The sequence below is a fragment of the Aythya ferina genome (assembly GCF_964211825.1).
Source record: "Aythya ferina genome assembly, chromosome: 26".
In the NCBI taxonomy this organism is placed as follows: domain Eukaryota; kingdom Metazoa; phylum Chordata; class Aves; order Anseriformes; family Anatidae; genus Aythya; species Aythya ferina.
The window spans coordinates 1,051,780-1,067,655 of record NC_140324.1 but is presented as its reverse complement, the minus strand read 5'-3'; the positions used below and the strand labels follow the sequence as shown (position 1 = coordinate 1,067,655).

The 15,876-nt window shown below is 50.0% G+C and overlaps 2 protein-coding genes across 6 annotated transcripts in view; one reads left to right on the top strand and one right to left on the bottom strand.

Moving 5' to 3' along the window:
* The window catches only part of ZAP70 (zeta chain of T cell receptor associated protein kinase 70), a 28,950-nt gene extending 28,154 nt beyond the window's left edge, over window positions 1-796 (bottom strand). Inside the window, exons 1-2 of the mRNA XM_084498614.1 lie at window positions 559-796; window positions 187-393 (exon numbers count right to left, since the gene is read on the bottom strand). The gene's annotated coding sequence lies outside the window, so the exon portion shown is untranslated. The remainder of the gene's footprint in view (window positions 1-186; window positions 394-558) is intronic.
* The window catches only part of ADAMTS10 (ADAM metallopeptidase with thrombospondin type 1 motif 10), a 76,800-nt gene that overhangs the window by 14,179 nt on the left and 46,745 nt on the right, over window positions 1-15,876 (top strand). Inside the window, exons 1-2 of one of the 5 annotated variants that reach the window (XM_084498609.1) lie at window positions 2,697-2,872; window positions 5,133-5,421. The exons of 1 other annotated variant lie outside the window; for it this stretch is intronic. The gene's annotated coding sequence lies outside the window, so the exon portion shown is untranslated. Of the gene's footprint in view, window positions 1-2,696; window positions 2,873-4,235; window positions 4,263-4,566; window positions 4,744-5,132; window positions 5,422-15,876 lie in introns of those variants that run through there. 3 more of the 5 variants (XM_084498610.1, XM_084498611.1, XM_084498608.1) reach the window with 3 other exon arrangements.

The window sequence follows — 15,876 nt, the reverse complement described above, 5'->3', positions numbered from 1 at the left end:
CCTATGCTGTTGGAGCAGTCAGTAGAAAGACGTAGAGCAGTTTCACAGTGAATTAAGCTGGGCCTATCAACACCAGCATTTCAGGGGATCTCCCCTCCCGCTGCTAAGGGGTGCGCGGCAAGGAACAAAGCAGCCATGTCGCGCAACAGCTACCGAAGATACTAACAGCAGAAAAGTACGTCTTACCTGGTTTATAGATGGGCAAAACGTCTTGTCAGGGCTTCGTTGCGGCAATTTTGAAGAGAGAAAGGAAAGGAGGGGAAAAACGTTCTCTGGCAAGTGAGAAATGTCTTGATTTTGGGAGATAGGAGAGGAACAGGCCACACCATCCAGTGAGCTGTCTGGCATTTGCTAACCTCCGTTAACTGGTTTCTTTGAAATGTGACCTATTTCCTTGTTGCACAGGAAAGGAAAGAAGAGAAAATAAAAGCTGTGTAACCTCGAAGAGTGAAAGAGCTAAGAGACCTTCTCAGTGCCAGGTCTTCTGTGGGAGAACACAGATCAGAGGAAGGTGGTGAAGATCAGGTTTTGTTCAGATGTGTTGAGCGAAGACGTTACCTTGGCAGTACAGCTTTCTGCTTGCCTGTTGAACAGATGTTCCTTAGGAAGTGAGCCCTTTTGCACAAGCCCGTCTCTGCCATACCATGATATGGTATGTCCCTTGGAAGTCACAAGGTGGTCAGGAGAGCTTAGCCTCTCTCAGTTGTTCACATCCAGCCCAGGATGAGAGGCCCTCTGTTCAGGGCTTCTTTGAAGTGATGGTGTGTGATGGTCAAGACCTAGCCTCAGGAACCTAAGAAGCTTCTCTTAGGCTGTTTTTTTTTCTGCTCAGCTTCCCAATTAACTGTTTGTAGAGCCAAAACAGCCACAAGACTAACAGCTGGGAACCATCCAACACCAGTCCTACCAAATGTAGTTTTTTCTTGGAAGGGCTTTCAGCTGTTCCTCAAGGGCATGCCTCCCTTTCCAGGAGGAAATAATGTTTCATCACCAGCCACGATAAACAGATCATTACCACTTGACAGCTCATTAGGCTGAGAGAAATGGGTTAAGGGTTGGAGTTTTGCGCCAAATCACAGGTGACCAGGAAGAAGTGCTGCAGAGCTGTGACTTGAGTGCTTGAATGCAAAGAGCTTCTCCAACAGATGCATGGATGGAGAATCCCCCAAATGTCTCAGTGATGCAGGTGGAAGACTGCATTGTAGAAGAAGTCAGGATTGGGGCTGTAACTGTGGCAGGCAGAGCTTGCTGATGTTGAAGGCTGGGAAAAAAGATGTTGTGGTAGGATTACATACACTCAAGGATACCTTGCATTTTGCATTATTTGACTGTGGCATTTCATGGACAAATCTCCTCAAGGAGCCCTTTGTTTATATTTTTGGTATGGGGCTGTACATGATGTTGACTCAGAAATCAATATGAAAGGTTGTTGCAGGCACAAAGTGAGATCCTGAGATGGAAGATGAGTCACCTAGGCAGTTTAAAAGTGTGAAAATATGGTGTCCCAACACACACCTTTGCAATGTGAGCAGAGGTCTTGCTCCTGAGTACACAGCAAGGCTCACTAGCACACTTGTCCTTTGCCCAGAACACTCACAAAGTTTTTAGGCATTGTGTAATCATTTTGGTATTTTTTTTTTTCAGCTTTGCTTTCAAATCTAGCAGTGGCTCATTCAAGCTGAAGTGACAAGTTTGGGAGACACCAACCCAATTTTATCTAACACCTGGGGTTAATTAAACTGTTTTTCACTGTTGAGCAATTAGTTTGCATGTTTCCACACTAGTGGAAAATCAGAAACATTTGTTTATAGCTGGTTTTACTTGTAGGTTCTCAACCTGCAGTATTTGGGCTACAAATAAACAGAGCAGTTTGTTTATTACAGCAGTAGCTAAAAGACCGAATGGAGGATTGTTGTGTTAGGTACTGTACAAACATAAAAAGGATTAGTCTGTGGCCAAGTAGCTAGTCCCAACATGGACATGGGGCCAGGCTCTGATGTAGAGCCAGAGCTGGGAACTCTGCCCAGGCCCTGCAGTTTAGACGTAGCAAGAGTTTTTTATTTTTGTTTTATGTACAAAATGGTTATACAAAATGACCCCATCAGGCCTCAGCATCATCCCTTATGTGCTTTAATGGCAGCCTTACAAGCCTTAAAATGAGCACTGGCCTCAGTGTCGTGCAAACTGGTGCTGCAGCTGGGTGTGCTGGAAGCATTTGGGCATCAGCCAGCATTGCCCAGAAGCAATGTGCTGTGTTTGTCTGCAGTCATTGCTCTTTGTTTCTTCTGGGTTGGGTGCAGCGTCCCCTTGGGGGTTTCTACCTGCATGGTGTTGAGTCTGGACCTTGCAGGATCAGAATGTGCAGCCTCTGCTCCATGTAGCCACACGAGGGTGCAGTGTCCCTGGGCTGCTGAGCCTTGGGGCCAGGGTCCTGCAGCTCTGCTGAGCACAGGGCTCCTCTCCACCCTCAGGGTGAGGGAGGATGCAGGGGAGCTGTGGCGAGAGGATTTCAGGCATCTCCTGGAAATGCAACCTCAACTCCTCATCCTAGAAGGAGGGAACGGCTGCTTGTCACTGCTTGATGCTGGAGGCAAATTGTAGTCGCTGTTGGTTGCCCCTGAAACTCTTGTTTCAGGCAGGGTCTCATGTCCCCTCTGTTGTTAAATCATGTCCCTTTACCCTTCTCCATTTTCTAGGCTTTCGTGCTTGTGATTGAGGCCTTGGCTTGGGAAGATGTGTGCAGCTCTGAGGTGACTCCATCACCCCTCCAGAGGCAGGCCCAAGCTGGAGCTCAGTTAAGATTAATTCTTGAGTGGAGGACTTGACGTGGCCTGGTCTGAGGACAAGATCTGTAGGGCTGTACTGTTTTCAGGTACAGTCCTGTGGAGGCTTTTGCTCCAGGCATACACATGGGATCTGGTTGTTTGTGTGCCAGGAGGCTCTAGTGCTGTGTTCAGTGTCCCAGAGGGACTGCAGCCCAGGTGAGGAGACCACCTGCCTGGAAGAGGGAGAGGGGATAGGTAACACAGAGCAGGGAAGATGGGTGTTTGCAGCCTCAGTCCCTCTTAATTACACACTGAGTGTATTTGGAGACGAGCCGCAGCAGACAGAAAGCCCCTAGAATGGCACCAGGCCATGCTTTGAGCAATTAGTTTTTCCTTGGCCAGAAGCGGCACCATTCAATTAAACCCCAAATATTTTGTTTAGCTGCTCCTTTTTGTACGTGCTGTGGGGGCTCAGACAATGGCTAGCGTGGCCTGTGAAGGAAGGAAACCAATCTTTCCACCCAACTAGGGAAGTGGCCAAAAATCCAGCCCAACAATTGCAGTTCCTTTGAACTCCGTTTTCAAGCAGAGAGAGCCAGGCCCTTCCAGGGTGAGCGGCTGTGAGGAGGAGTGGCCCTTGCTCTTGTTTTGCAGTGCCCTGGCTGCAGGGACAGGAGCTTGGTGTGGCCACCATCCAAGGCAGTATCCAGGGGCAGGTACACGTCGGATTTCAGTTCCTGCAGCCACACTTCTGGCTTGTGGTCACATGCTCCTTGAGAGTGAAGGAAGGTGCTGGAGCACAGCTTCCTCCTCCTCCAGGACATCTCCTGCTCAGATCATGCTGCTGCTCCGTCCCAGAAGTGGATCTCAGAGGGCTTCAGCCAGTAGAAGAAAATGCATTATGTCTGTGAAATGCGAGGATATAGCCTCTGCCTCTGGTTCAGCCCTGTGCTTGCTGATAGCAGAGGGTATGGGAGGATATACTGCAAAAAAAAGGGAATGATGGCTTCTTGCTTTTTTTTCTTAATCCTTTTGCTCAAGCATCCTGTGACCAATATCAGATTAGGCACAGGGCTGGCCAGGCCTTGGGTCTGACTCTGTGGCTTTCCCTGTCCTCCATTCTCATCTAACAGCTGTGTGCTCACCGGCCTGCCCTGGGTCAGCCTGGGTGGCACCCAGCACCCTCCCCACAAGCTGTGGCTGCAGAGGTCTGCCCTTAGGGCCAGATCCTGTGGCTTTGGCTCTGTACAGATGTAGACTTGGCTTATACCTTCCCCTGTTCCTTTCCACCCTCTTGCCTTTCATGCAAATCCTCTCATGCCAAAAGGCTCCCCGGGAAGGGTTTTGGGGTTTGTCTGACCCAGAGAGGGGCTCAGGTTGGGGCTCTGCTGTCTGATGCTGCAGTCTTTTTCTCATGTCCTTCCCAGGGCCCTTCTCTATCCAGACAGAAGCAGGGCAATTGGGAAGGGTTGGTTTTTATATTTGCAGAATGGCCAGGTAATTCTCTTTGCCAAGGCTTTGCACATTCTGCTTTCTGATCTCAAAGAAGACTTCAGACAGAAGAAAGAAATGAGTGCCTGCCCTTTATTGTTTATTGGTTATTGTTTTATGTGTCCTGAAAGGGCTTTTTTTCCTAAAAAAAAAAAAAAAAAAAAAAAAAAAAAAAAAACACTATTTTATTTGCAGTGTTTATTCTGTTCTTTAGAAATGTATTGTCCTCTGTGGGACACTCCACGGTGGCAGCAGAACAAGAGAAATTATGCCTCACAGGAGCCAACAGGGCGAAAATGATGTAACTTGGGAGGGAATGGACTTCTTAAAACACTAACAAATTCTTCATGGCTTTTTTAAATTTAAAGCCAATACCTAATCATGCTATAGAGCACAGCTGTCGTTATTAAGGCAATTTCATCAGACATGCATTTTTAAAAACATTTTGAAAGCTAGTTATAATGAAGGATGGGAATTTCATTTGTGTGTTAGTTTTTTTTGTTGTTGTTGTTAGGGGGGAATCCTGGCTTGTTTTTATCTGTTCTGTCTGCTATGTGCTGCCGTCAGCGTGACCCCTGTGCTTTACTGCTTTTATAGGGATGTTTTATTGGCCAGGGAGCCGTCAAGGCCCCAGCCCGCATTGCCTTTGGGACTCTGTGAGCAGCTCTGTCTGCCTGGGAGGATCGCTGCCTGCTCTTTTGCAGAGGGTTTAGCTGATTAGTTTTATACTGTTGCAGGCAAGACCTGCCTTCTGCACTGATGTCAGCAGTCAGGGCGGGACTTTTACAGCCTTGTGGGTTTGGGATTTTTTTGGATAATCCTGGCAAAATTCCTGAGCAAAGTTTCTTTTTTTTTTTTTTTTTTTTTTTTGAGCAGCCCCTATACATGCTGCCTCCGAGCCTCTCTCTTATTACTGCTCACTTCCTGAAAGGAGACTTTTTAGCATAGTCTCTAGGTCCAGCGCTGCCTGGGTCTGACAGAAGAAGGTTATTGAGGAAGGCAACATAAACCTTCAGCCTGGAAACTTTCTGACACCCGCAGAACTGAGGAGGAGAGAGAAGCCTTTGGCTGCTGCTGGGAAAAAGAAAAAGAAAAAAGAAAAACAAAAGAAGCTCAAAGAATTAAAAGGGGAAAAAGAAGAAAGAAGGGAAAACGCTAGAAAAAGGTAAAACAGTCTTTAAAATATTTTTTCCAGAGAAAACTCTTTGAGGTTGAAGTGGGGTGGTCTGGAGTAGAGGGAATGTGAATGTTCTTTGAAATCAGAACCGTCTCCCTGGAGAAGGAATGAGCCCGAAGAGTATTGCATGCTGGAAAAACATTTATGAGAATGAAAACCATGTTCACCCTTCTCCAACATTCAGAGTTTCCATAAAAACGCAGGGTTGTGTTTCAAAGTGTCTGCAGACGGCAGGAGTCAGGCATCTGCTCTCGCGCGCTGTCTCTCTCACCTCCCCCTTTCCCCACACCACTCTACTTTTTATTGCATTAAGCCATCTGATTGCATGTTTGCTGCTTTAAAATAGGTTTCTCTTAGGCAGAGCTGCTGTGGGTGAAACTCTTAATTACAGAAAGCAGCAGCTACAGTCACTGCTGCAGAACTATGCTGTCCTCATTCCTGTGAATAGACGTGGATTGCACTCCCTCTCCCTCTTTTGCTGCCTCTCTCCATCTTCAGGAGCTGCCTCTTTCCCTCCTGTGCGATGCGGGCAGAGGATTATAAACTGTCTGACCTGAAAAAGTTGCAAAGCCATTAACTTCATGTGCATCACCAGGCATTTGGCCCTGTTGCACTAGTCATATATTTCTTTGCTCTGATTATATTTTGAAGGGGTTTTTAATAAGATCAGTCTCTCAGAACATGTTATTTTAAACATCAAAGTAAATATTAGTGATGGTGAAATGCCAGAAGATTATCTCATTAGAGCTGAAGGAGCTGCACTATAAATAGAAAGGAGTTTATAAAATAACCTTGACAAAAATCTTCCAGAGGGGAAAAATCCACCTGGGAGAGAAGCGCGGAGCCACTCTGGTCTGTGCTGCGCTCCAGGGCAGGTACCTTGTTTTGGCGCCAGCTGCGTCTGGGCGGCAAAATTTAGTATTTCAAACCAAGGCTCATTTAGGGGCACATTTCTGATCAAGTGTATGCTTGGCTGTGAACCTCAGGGGGCTTTTGTTTTCCTAATTAAGTCCATGCCAATACCCACATTGGCTGGAGATAACTCAGACATGCCAGGGAGATCTGTTTCTTATTCTGCTCATTAATACTGTTGTTAGCAGAGCTTGCATGGTGACAGCACACAATCGAGTACATGATGGGTGATAGCAGGAAGATTTTTGAAGCCTTTCTTTGTTCATTCTTGGTCTCCCTCACACCACAGGCAGTGGAAGATGCTTTGTCAGGCTGCCCAGGTAGTTCCTTAGCCACTGCAGGAGCATTCCCTCTACTCACCAGTGCCATGCCCAGACTAGCTTTAAATGCCTGAGCCAAAGAGTCTTCCTCTAGTTCTGGGGAGATGGTTCCAGTGTCACGAAGTTTCTCCATATAAGGCTCATGCAGGCTGTCTCGGTTGCTCCATCCCTGACGTCCCATTGTTCTGGGCTGGCCCCACCAGCAGCACCCATGGGCAGCACCCTCCAGTTTCCGTCTCCTTCATTAGAGAAACCTCCGGTGATTGTAGGTGCGTCTGCTGTTGCGTTCCCCAAGCAGCTGCTTGATGGTGGAGTGGGAAAGGCCTTGTCATCTCCTCTAAATCATGCTTTTTCCAGATAAGACTTCGGGGCTGAACTGTTTCATTTGGCAGAGCAGTGCTCCAATAAGCTGTGAGTGAATGAGCTATCGATGGGGTGAAGTATAACCCTAAGGGAAGGTGTTGCCTGCTCAACATAAACAGTTTCTCCTCATCATGCGAGAGGCCTTTTAATTACCAACATGCAAACTTGTAACTTGAGAGCTCTTTTATCGCTGATGGCTCAAGGCCACCCAGAGACTGTTGTGGGGAGGAATAAGTGTGCTTATCACATACAGCCCTGGACTGGGGACAGCGTGGGCTCTGCTGCCATAGAGGGCTTTTCAGTACAGGTTGCATCAGGCCCACACAGGAGATAATTCTGTTCAAGCACTCATCTAAAGCTTATCTGAAGCCCCCAACTCCAAAAACCACTTTTCTTGCCAAGTTTCCAGCAATTAGTTCATTCTAAGCCAGAAACACCGCAGGATGTGTTTGTCACGTCCTGTCCTGCCTAGATCTCAATTTAACACAAATTAACTTAAAATAAACAGAATTTGAATAAAATTTGTCAATTTTTCAGAAACAATTCACTAGTGATTTGGATGATGTCAGTTCAAATGTGCTAGAGATATGCAAGTCAAAAAGATCTTTGCTTGACCCCAGCACCCATAGAAAATATTTGCAGGGCAAGTAGTTGCAGACATTTGCTGGGAATCTGTAAGCAGGTCAGATCTCATGTGCAGCTATTGCAGGGTGAGAAGCATAGAATACCACCAGCCTGGGTACAGACTTGTTTGTCAAGGCTGTAGGGAGTTTTAAAGGGATATCATCAGGCAAATCTTACCATCTCAGTTACTGGGAGTGCCTTACATCAAGTCTGCAAACAATTCAAGTATTGGGAGATTCTCCAGTGAGAACATGTGCCAAAATATTTTAGGTCCATCTGACTTGAGTGGAGCAATGTCAGTGGCACACATTAAGTGCAGGGTCTCCGTCCAGCTGCTCTGTTGCTGCTGCTCTCCTATGTACTGCATTTGCCCAGATGGGGAACAGACATGCTTGGGGTATGCTGTGTTCAGCGTCTCTATGCTCCTGTTTATCATCCCAAGCCACCATTACTGCAATTGTTTCCTTTTCTTCCACTGTAGCTCCATTTTTTAAAAGTTCAAATTAATCTATTCCTGTGTAGTTCTGCAAATTCTTTTGAACTCAAACATATATAAATCTTTCTTCCAGTTGAATTTAAGGGTGAAATCCTGGCCTCCTGCAGTGAGAGTTGTGCCACTGACCTCTACAGGACCAAGACATCACCCTGTGGGCTTCATTTAAAACCACAGTGAAAATCACTAGCTAGGCCCTATTGGGGTTAGCAGCTGGGCAGCTCCTCTGCATCTAGGCAGGGATAAATGTACCGGGTGACCTTTGGACTGCAACTTCCTCACTAGGAAAAGCCACATGTTTTTGTGAGATGGCACATTCTGCTGCACCCTGCCATACCCCACCAAATCCAAACCATCTGGGCCATATGTTTCCCTGAAGAGAGAACCTGGAGGGAGGGGAAAAAGTGCCCATAAACTCTCTGCACAGCAGAGCTCTTGGAACTCGCTCGTGGGAGCCAGAGACTAAAAGCGATCTGCAGATCCTCCAGAGCTGAGGGCTGGAGTGAATCGGGAGCCCCGTGTTGTCTGCAAGACCTCATCCCAGTGCAGAGCTCACAGTGTGTTTCTCTGTGGAAATGTGTATGGGGGCCTGGGGGTGCTCACTGTCACTGTCGTGCTGCCTTGCACCAAGGGGGGACCCCCATGCCCTTGCGTGGGCTTCCTGCATAGCTGTGGTCAACTCGCTTTGCTTTTTGCCTTGGTTTGCCCTGCTGTGAAATGAAGTCAGTAGGGAGAGGAGAGGGAGGCTGCAGGGAGACTTGGGGATACAGGAAGGGTTGTAAGGCAGTGGGATGGTGCAGCCATCAGGGTCTTGGGGGTGTGTTGTGCTGTGTGCCAGCAGTGTTGTGCTCCTAGTGCCCCGGGAGGCTGAGGCTGCGTGCTTGCCGTTCAGGGGACAGCCTGGGCCCCATGGTGCTGACTGTACACAGCTGAGCAGGCAGCAAGGCAGGTAGAGCAGATGGAGAAAGGTGCCTCTGGCCAGCTGGGGCTCTGCTCACCAGGCTCCTTTCTTCTGTGTTGCCATGATGCAGCTGCTTCTCTGATTTCCTAGAAGGAGAGCCTGGTCCAAACTTATTTTTCCATTTCTGGGTATTCCTCTGCAGCTCACTTCATCTCTCTAAGCTGCTCCTGTGTGTGACCCCATGGGACAGCCTGAGTTTTGTCAGTTAACCCTGTTCTGAGAAGCAGATGGGAACAGGGATCTCTGTGGGTCACTCAGTTACTCTTCACTTCAGTGTGGCAGGACCAAATCAGCAGTGGGGGTTAGAGACAAGCAATGCTGTGAGTTCTTCCCTGTCCAGGGCTGTGCTGTTGCTGGTGTGGAGTTGGATGCTGCTGTGCCATGAGAATGCTGTGCTGGTGGTAGGAGCTGCTTGCCTCTGCATTCACTGCAGGTTCCGCAGCACTTCTCACAGCCCTTCTGGGTAACAGGAGCCACCTCAGGTGTCCTCCTTGGGAAGCTTGGTAGGCCTTTCTTATCTCTCTAGCTTCAGCGTGTGAGACTGCGCTGTGCCACGGATGTAGGTGGTGTGGTGGGCAAGGAGCCGGGCTACAGGGGGCTATAGCACATGATCCTGATGATCCAGACCCATCTTGGAGTGTTCTAATGCTGGTGCAGCACCAGGATGTGTGGGATACAGCCCTACCCTAAGGCCAGGTTGAGGAAGGAGACATTTAGGAGGTGTCACACTTGGTGTGTCAGCTGTAAAAGGTCTGCATAAGGTATAGCTGCTTGTGCTGAGGCTTGGGAACTTTGGATCCTCTCTTGACCACACTGGACCCTGCAGGCAGGAGGGTCTGCAGTGGGACTGATGGCTCTTGTGCAGCTCAGGTGGTTGAGAACCAATGCAGGAGCTATTCTCCCTTTGAGCTGCTGACTAGAAGGCAGCCTACCGGTCTGTTTTGTTTGAGGGGAAGGTTAGGCAATTCTGTAAAAAGCCCGCAGCTGGTGTTGGGGCTCGGGATTCACTGGGAAAAGTGACTTTTTGCACTTTTTGAATGTTTTCTAAAGCTTGCACTCCCCTACATGCTGCTGATGTGCCTGTGCACACGAGTGGCTGACTTCTGAAATGCTCTCCAATGTGGACTTTCAGATATCCCGTGCCTGTAATTCCGGACATTTGCTACCTATACAAACATGGGCACAAAATGTGCGCAGAGAGTAGTTATACGAAGGCAGAAGACAGTTGCATTGACACGGAGATGCCAGATATGAAAACGGCATAGGTTCATGGCAGGCCCAGATTTATCAGTGGTGCTTGATAGTGTGCAGGCAGCATGTGCAGGGAATGTGTTGCTACCAAGCACCAACCTGCATGCGGGTAGTATGTATCTGCACACAGCGGTGACATCTACCCACGTGGGCTGCACAGCTGTGCACAGATGTTTGTGGTCCTAGTCTGTGTGCACGTGGCCAGCATGTGTGTATTTAATATGTATGGTATATGTGTATAATTGGAAAGGGCACCATATGGTAGGCAAAGTGCAATTTCTTTTAATGACTGCTCAGTCGTCTTTTTACTGCTGCTGTTTTGTCCATGGCTGAAGCCAGCAAGGAGAGCGGTGGCAGGGGGCCAGCAAGTCTGGGTCACATGGAGCAGCTCCAAACCATTGCATAAGTCCCGTCTGAAAGCGGACCTGCATGAGAACCGGTGGAGTCGTCTCCTTAAAGGAAAAAAATTCGAAGGCTGGGAGTGCTGTGCTGCTTGGTAGCCACCTTGCCCCTGGCTGAAGTTGGCTGGTTTAGCAGCTAGGTTTGGGTTCATCCGTGGGGCTCATCCTGATGATGATACGAGCTGGCGCTTCTCTACGCTTTCCTGTTGAGGACCTCCGAGCATTTTACCACACTTGGAGAAGTGCAATGACCCCAGCTTTCCAGATAGGGCCAGATCCTTATGTAACAGAGAGATAGGATTTCCAGAAAGCAAAGCAGTCGGTGTCAGAGGGAAGCTGGTGCTCCCAACTCTCCATTCCCATGCCCTTGCTTTGTGATGGGTTTCTTTTATCCCTTTGCTGGTGAAATTAAAGATCCCACTGCATTTTGGAGGGAGCAAAGGGTAAGTCATTCCTTTCTTCACTAAGATCACCCTGAATAGGCTTGACTGTAAAACAATTTGTGTGTTTAAAAAGAAGGAAAAAAAAAAAAAAAAAAAAAAAACAAGAAAAACACTCCCACACAGTACTGGAGGGAGCCCAAAACCCTATGAAGCTTGCTTGTACAAAGGGACCAAGGGTGTGCCCAGCTAGAGCACGGCAGGGCCCGATGCAGAGCGCAGCAGCGAGGCTGTGAGGAGGAGCCGGTGGTGGGAAGGCAGTGAGGCTGTTCCCCTGCTCGCCAGAGCCAGGCACGGGGGTGCTCACAGGGCCACGGAGACCCGGGCTCGTGTCCCTCACCACTCAGGTTCCAACTGGCAGCATCAGTCTGGATTCCCCGCGTTGATGGTAAGCACCTTTGGACAGGATTGGGTCTTACTTTAAAGCTGACGAAAGCAGCGCCTCTCCTTCAAGCAAACTCCAAAAGTGGCCCCATTGTCACTGGGGTTGGGTGCTGCGAAGTGGTGCTGCAAGGGTGGGATGGCATGGCGCCTCCGGGCAAGGTGGGCTGCAGCTATGGCACCATCCTGTGGCTGGAGCCTGCTGCTTTCTGGTGAATGATGATAACCACGTTTGTTTCTAATTCTTTGCTTGCCATGCCCCCAGAGAGGCCTGTCTTGGAGCAGCAAAGCTGATTAAGGTTCAAGCTCTTGATTTCACTTCTGCAGATCTGTGACTTTAACCCATTTTTCTCATTCCTCAGCCCACGGTCCTAGCACTGAGCTGGCATGTAGCTAATGCTGAATTTTCTGTTTTTAACCCATAACTGTATTCTAGAGACGAGAAATGACTTCCCACTGGAAGCCCTGTCATGCTGTCAGGCTGGCTGCAAAAAGAGTTCTGCCATCTGCAAGTCAGGTTGTTTTCAACTGAGCAGTCCCTCCAGATACTATCAGGACAGTCTCCTGCTCACAGCTGGGAGGTCTTGGGAACCTTTCGCCCCTCACCTCCTGCTGGAGGACATGCGGCAGGCAGAGGGGGAGCAACAGTGTTTGCTCTGTCCTAAGGAATGTGCAGGAACCTGCTGAGTGCTGGGGAGATAACTGTGCCCACCTGAAGCACCCGCCCCAGGGTAGTGCAGTAGGGCCAGCAGCCCCCGGCCAGGAGCAAACACGCAGCTGCATTTTGCATCCTGGTGCCAGGAGGGAGGAACCTGCCTATTTCGAAAGTTTTGGGGTGTGCAGAGCCTGAGGAGATGAGAAGGGGAGATAGCAATGATGAGAGGTGATTTAGGAGTAGTTTATAGGGAAAGGAGGTAGTTCTGTCACCCGTGGCTTTTCTTGTTTCCTGCTCCCTTTGCTTCCCCTCCATATGACCATGGATGGCAAAGAGGAGCCAGGAGGGAGTGGGGTGAGAGGAAGGAGATGTCCCCTTTGGCTGTACAGTGTGAGTGGACCTGGCTGTGCCTGGCTGTGAGGGCTAAGCTCTGATTGCTTTCTGCAGTAGTGACTGGCAAACGTTGTCCTTTCCTCCAATCTAGACCAAGAAGCCGTTGAATTAGGCATGCAGATCTGCTGCGTTAAAGTTGGTGTTTGATAGGCTTGGCTGCATGTGCAAGAAGGCAGATAATTTTCCTTGAAGGCACTGCATGGCACTGCATCTGGGCTTGTGTTTTTTCTATCTCTTTCTGGAGCCATCTGCCCTTGTGTTTTCTTATGCTGAAAAGCCTGACCTGGGTCACCTGGGTGGCTTTTTGCTAGCTTTCTTGGGTCACGAGGAGGAGATGTTGGTGTCGGCACTGACTGCTTGTGCTCTGCTCTCTGGAACGGCCCCAGCAGGTGCTGCTCACACCAGAGTAACCCCCACAAATCGCCCGTTTCACTCTGCCCTGCACCCAGGTTGCCTCCAATAAAGGTCCCTGCGGTCACGGAGGGGGTCCTGGCCTCCTGGTGAGGGGCTGGCAGCTGCTTGCAGAGCAGCCAACCACGCAACATGGGGATAAAGTGAAAGATGAGAATCCCAGCACAGGATTTTGGCACAGGGAGAGATCTTGGGATGCGTTCCTTTCTGGTAAATTGGGATTGCTGCAGGGTCGGCTATGAAAAGAGGGTCAGCAGAAAGGAGACCCAGACATGGCTGCCTGGCAAAGCTCACCAGGGCTTCTAAGGCATTCCAGTCCCCAGTTAAACAATTTCCTCAACACTTGCACTTTATCTGCCACCTGTGCATGCTCGCTCTTGTACACATCTGGAGATGGAGCTATCGGTCTGGGTGCCTCTGTTGCCTTGTCCCCAGCAGTGCTCAGTTCCGCAGGTCAGGCAGTGGCAGGGATGTGGCAGTTTGTTAGTTGAGGTCATGTCCCCTGAGCAAAGCACGTGGGCTGGAACTGGGACAGTCCATGGAGACCACACGGAGTTATCCTCCTGCCCTGCAGCAGTATTTGTGAAGCAGATTTCAGCCAAGGATTTCCAGCCAAAACTTGTGGGCCTCTGTGAAGCAACAAGAGCAGGTGAAAAGGTGAAAAATTTTTACAGAAAACATGGCTGTTTTAGGATCAGTCTCTGTGAGCTACAGACATTGCGAGGTTTGCAGCATGGAGCAGTGGGTCTCTTAGAGTGGTGAGCAAGCCTGAGAGGTCTCTACATGTGTGGGGCTGTGCACTGCGGCCAGGCAGCTGTCCCCCATGGGATGTCCGACACATTGGCTTGGTGTGCTGGCCATTGGGAGGGGTTGTGCTGTGGGACGTGGCATCGTGACCCTGGTGCAGCTAGGAAGTGCTGTTAGTCCCATTTTACAGCAGAAAGGCCACATCCACAAGAGCACCAGGTTTCAGGGATGGTGGGTGCCTGGGGATCTGAGTGGTTTCAGCTTAAAGCACATTGTCCAAGGTGATGCAAGATGTAAGTAACAGCCAAGTCACATAAATCATGCACCGGCCCTCACCCCCCAGGCTGTCCCTCTCCGAAGGCTGTGCCCTGGTGTCATTGCTACAGCCAGCTGCTGCAAGGACACAGGACCAGGCCAACTACTTTCATTCATTTGTTAACAGCATCACTAATAGCAGAGCCCAGAACTGCTCTGCTGGGTGAAGCTGTGCCGCCGCAGCTCTGCTCTCACTGTTCGCGGCAGCTGACGCTGCACATCGGGGAGGATGTGTCGGTGGAAGGGCCAGGGCAGGGAGGGGGGCGCATCACAAGTATTTCCTCCCACCGGGACATGCTGGAAGCAGAGAGCTGTGTTTGTATTTATTTCTCTCTCAAAAAGGGAAAAGGACACCTGAGCTCATAATTTGCAAAAGTTGGATGAGAAACCTGGAACCCGCTGGGTCCTGCATCTTTAAAAGCATTTAAATTCCTCTTCTCTGCACTAGGAGGCACCTTGAACCTTCCTCTTGGCCCCGGCCAGGGCCCATCTGCTTCCTATTACCTTCCCATAAAGCTGCCTCACCAGCCAAAAAGCCAGGCTTTCAGGGAATTCTGTCTGCAGCCCTGATGTTGAAATTAGTAACAGTTGTCATCTGTTTTTCTTTTTTCTCTTTTCTTTATTCCAGCTTGAATTTTACCCCTCTCCTCCCCCTTTCTTGAGTGTTTTCAGTGTCGGAAGAGGAAACCTTGAGTCCAGCCGCGAGCTCGCGTGGCATCACCTCTCCGTGGTCCTCGTCAGCCCGGCTCTGTGCTCCCGCTGTCCCTGCCGCTCCTGCAGAGCGAGGCAGGCAGCAGCCTCCTCGTGCAGGCGGCTCAGCCCACGGGTTCACACAGCGAAGCCACCTTGGCGCTGGGAGCGGGGAGCGTCAGCCGCTCGCGGGGCGCCTGCCAAGGACAACGAATTCCTCGGGAAGGAGCAAATCACAACCGGCCCAAGCGAGGGAGGCACGAGACCGGGAGAGGTCACCCCATACCCTGGGCCTCCCTCAGCCGCAGCCGGTCCGTCCCGCAGGACCCTGGGGTCCCCGAGAGTGTCTGCGCCTGCCGACCACTGCCCTTCGGGAGGCGAAATGTGAAAACTGAGGTTATGGAAAACTTTGTGCATGGTGAAGAAGCTGTGGAGCCCTCGGCCTTCCCTGTGTTTCTGGTCTGTCTTGCATGATACGGGCTCATTGGAGCCTTGCAAGTCAAACGCTGCTGGAGAGGGGCCGTCTTCCCCTTGCCATGTGCAGGAATCAGAGCTGGGGCCCTTCCCCCGCGGCAGCTTACAGGAACTTTGCAGCTGTAATTCCTAACATGTGGCAGTCAGACCAGAGCTCCTTCCCCGAGGTCAGGGGGCTCCAGGCTCTTGGCGCCGGCAGCTCCCTCCCAGCTCTCAGGGCCTGGGGCTGCCACAGGGCAGGCAGAGGGGAGGAGAGGCTGCTGCTGTCGTTCGGGGTCGTGGAGAGGAGGAAGGACAGGAAATAATGACATCCTTGAGGAAGCTGATTCAACAGCTGAAAAACACGAAAAATTAGTAGTGTAAAGCGCAGGAGAAAATATACTTCAGCTGAGCAGCTTTCTGTCCGCAGACCTTGGAGCTGTGACAGAAATTGAAAGCTGGAATCTCAAGCTTTAATAGATTCTGAAAAATGCTGACTTAGGAGAGTGCCGCAGCACACTGGGCTTTAGTTTCGACTCTGCCTTTCTTGGTTCACTTTCTGCAGCCCTGTAGGGAATGAGGACAAGCCAGTCTGTGGTGCTTAGCTATGCACAGCTGCTGCCCTCGCTTTGC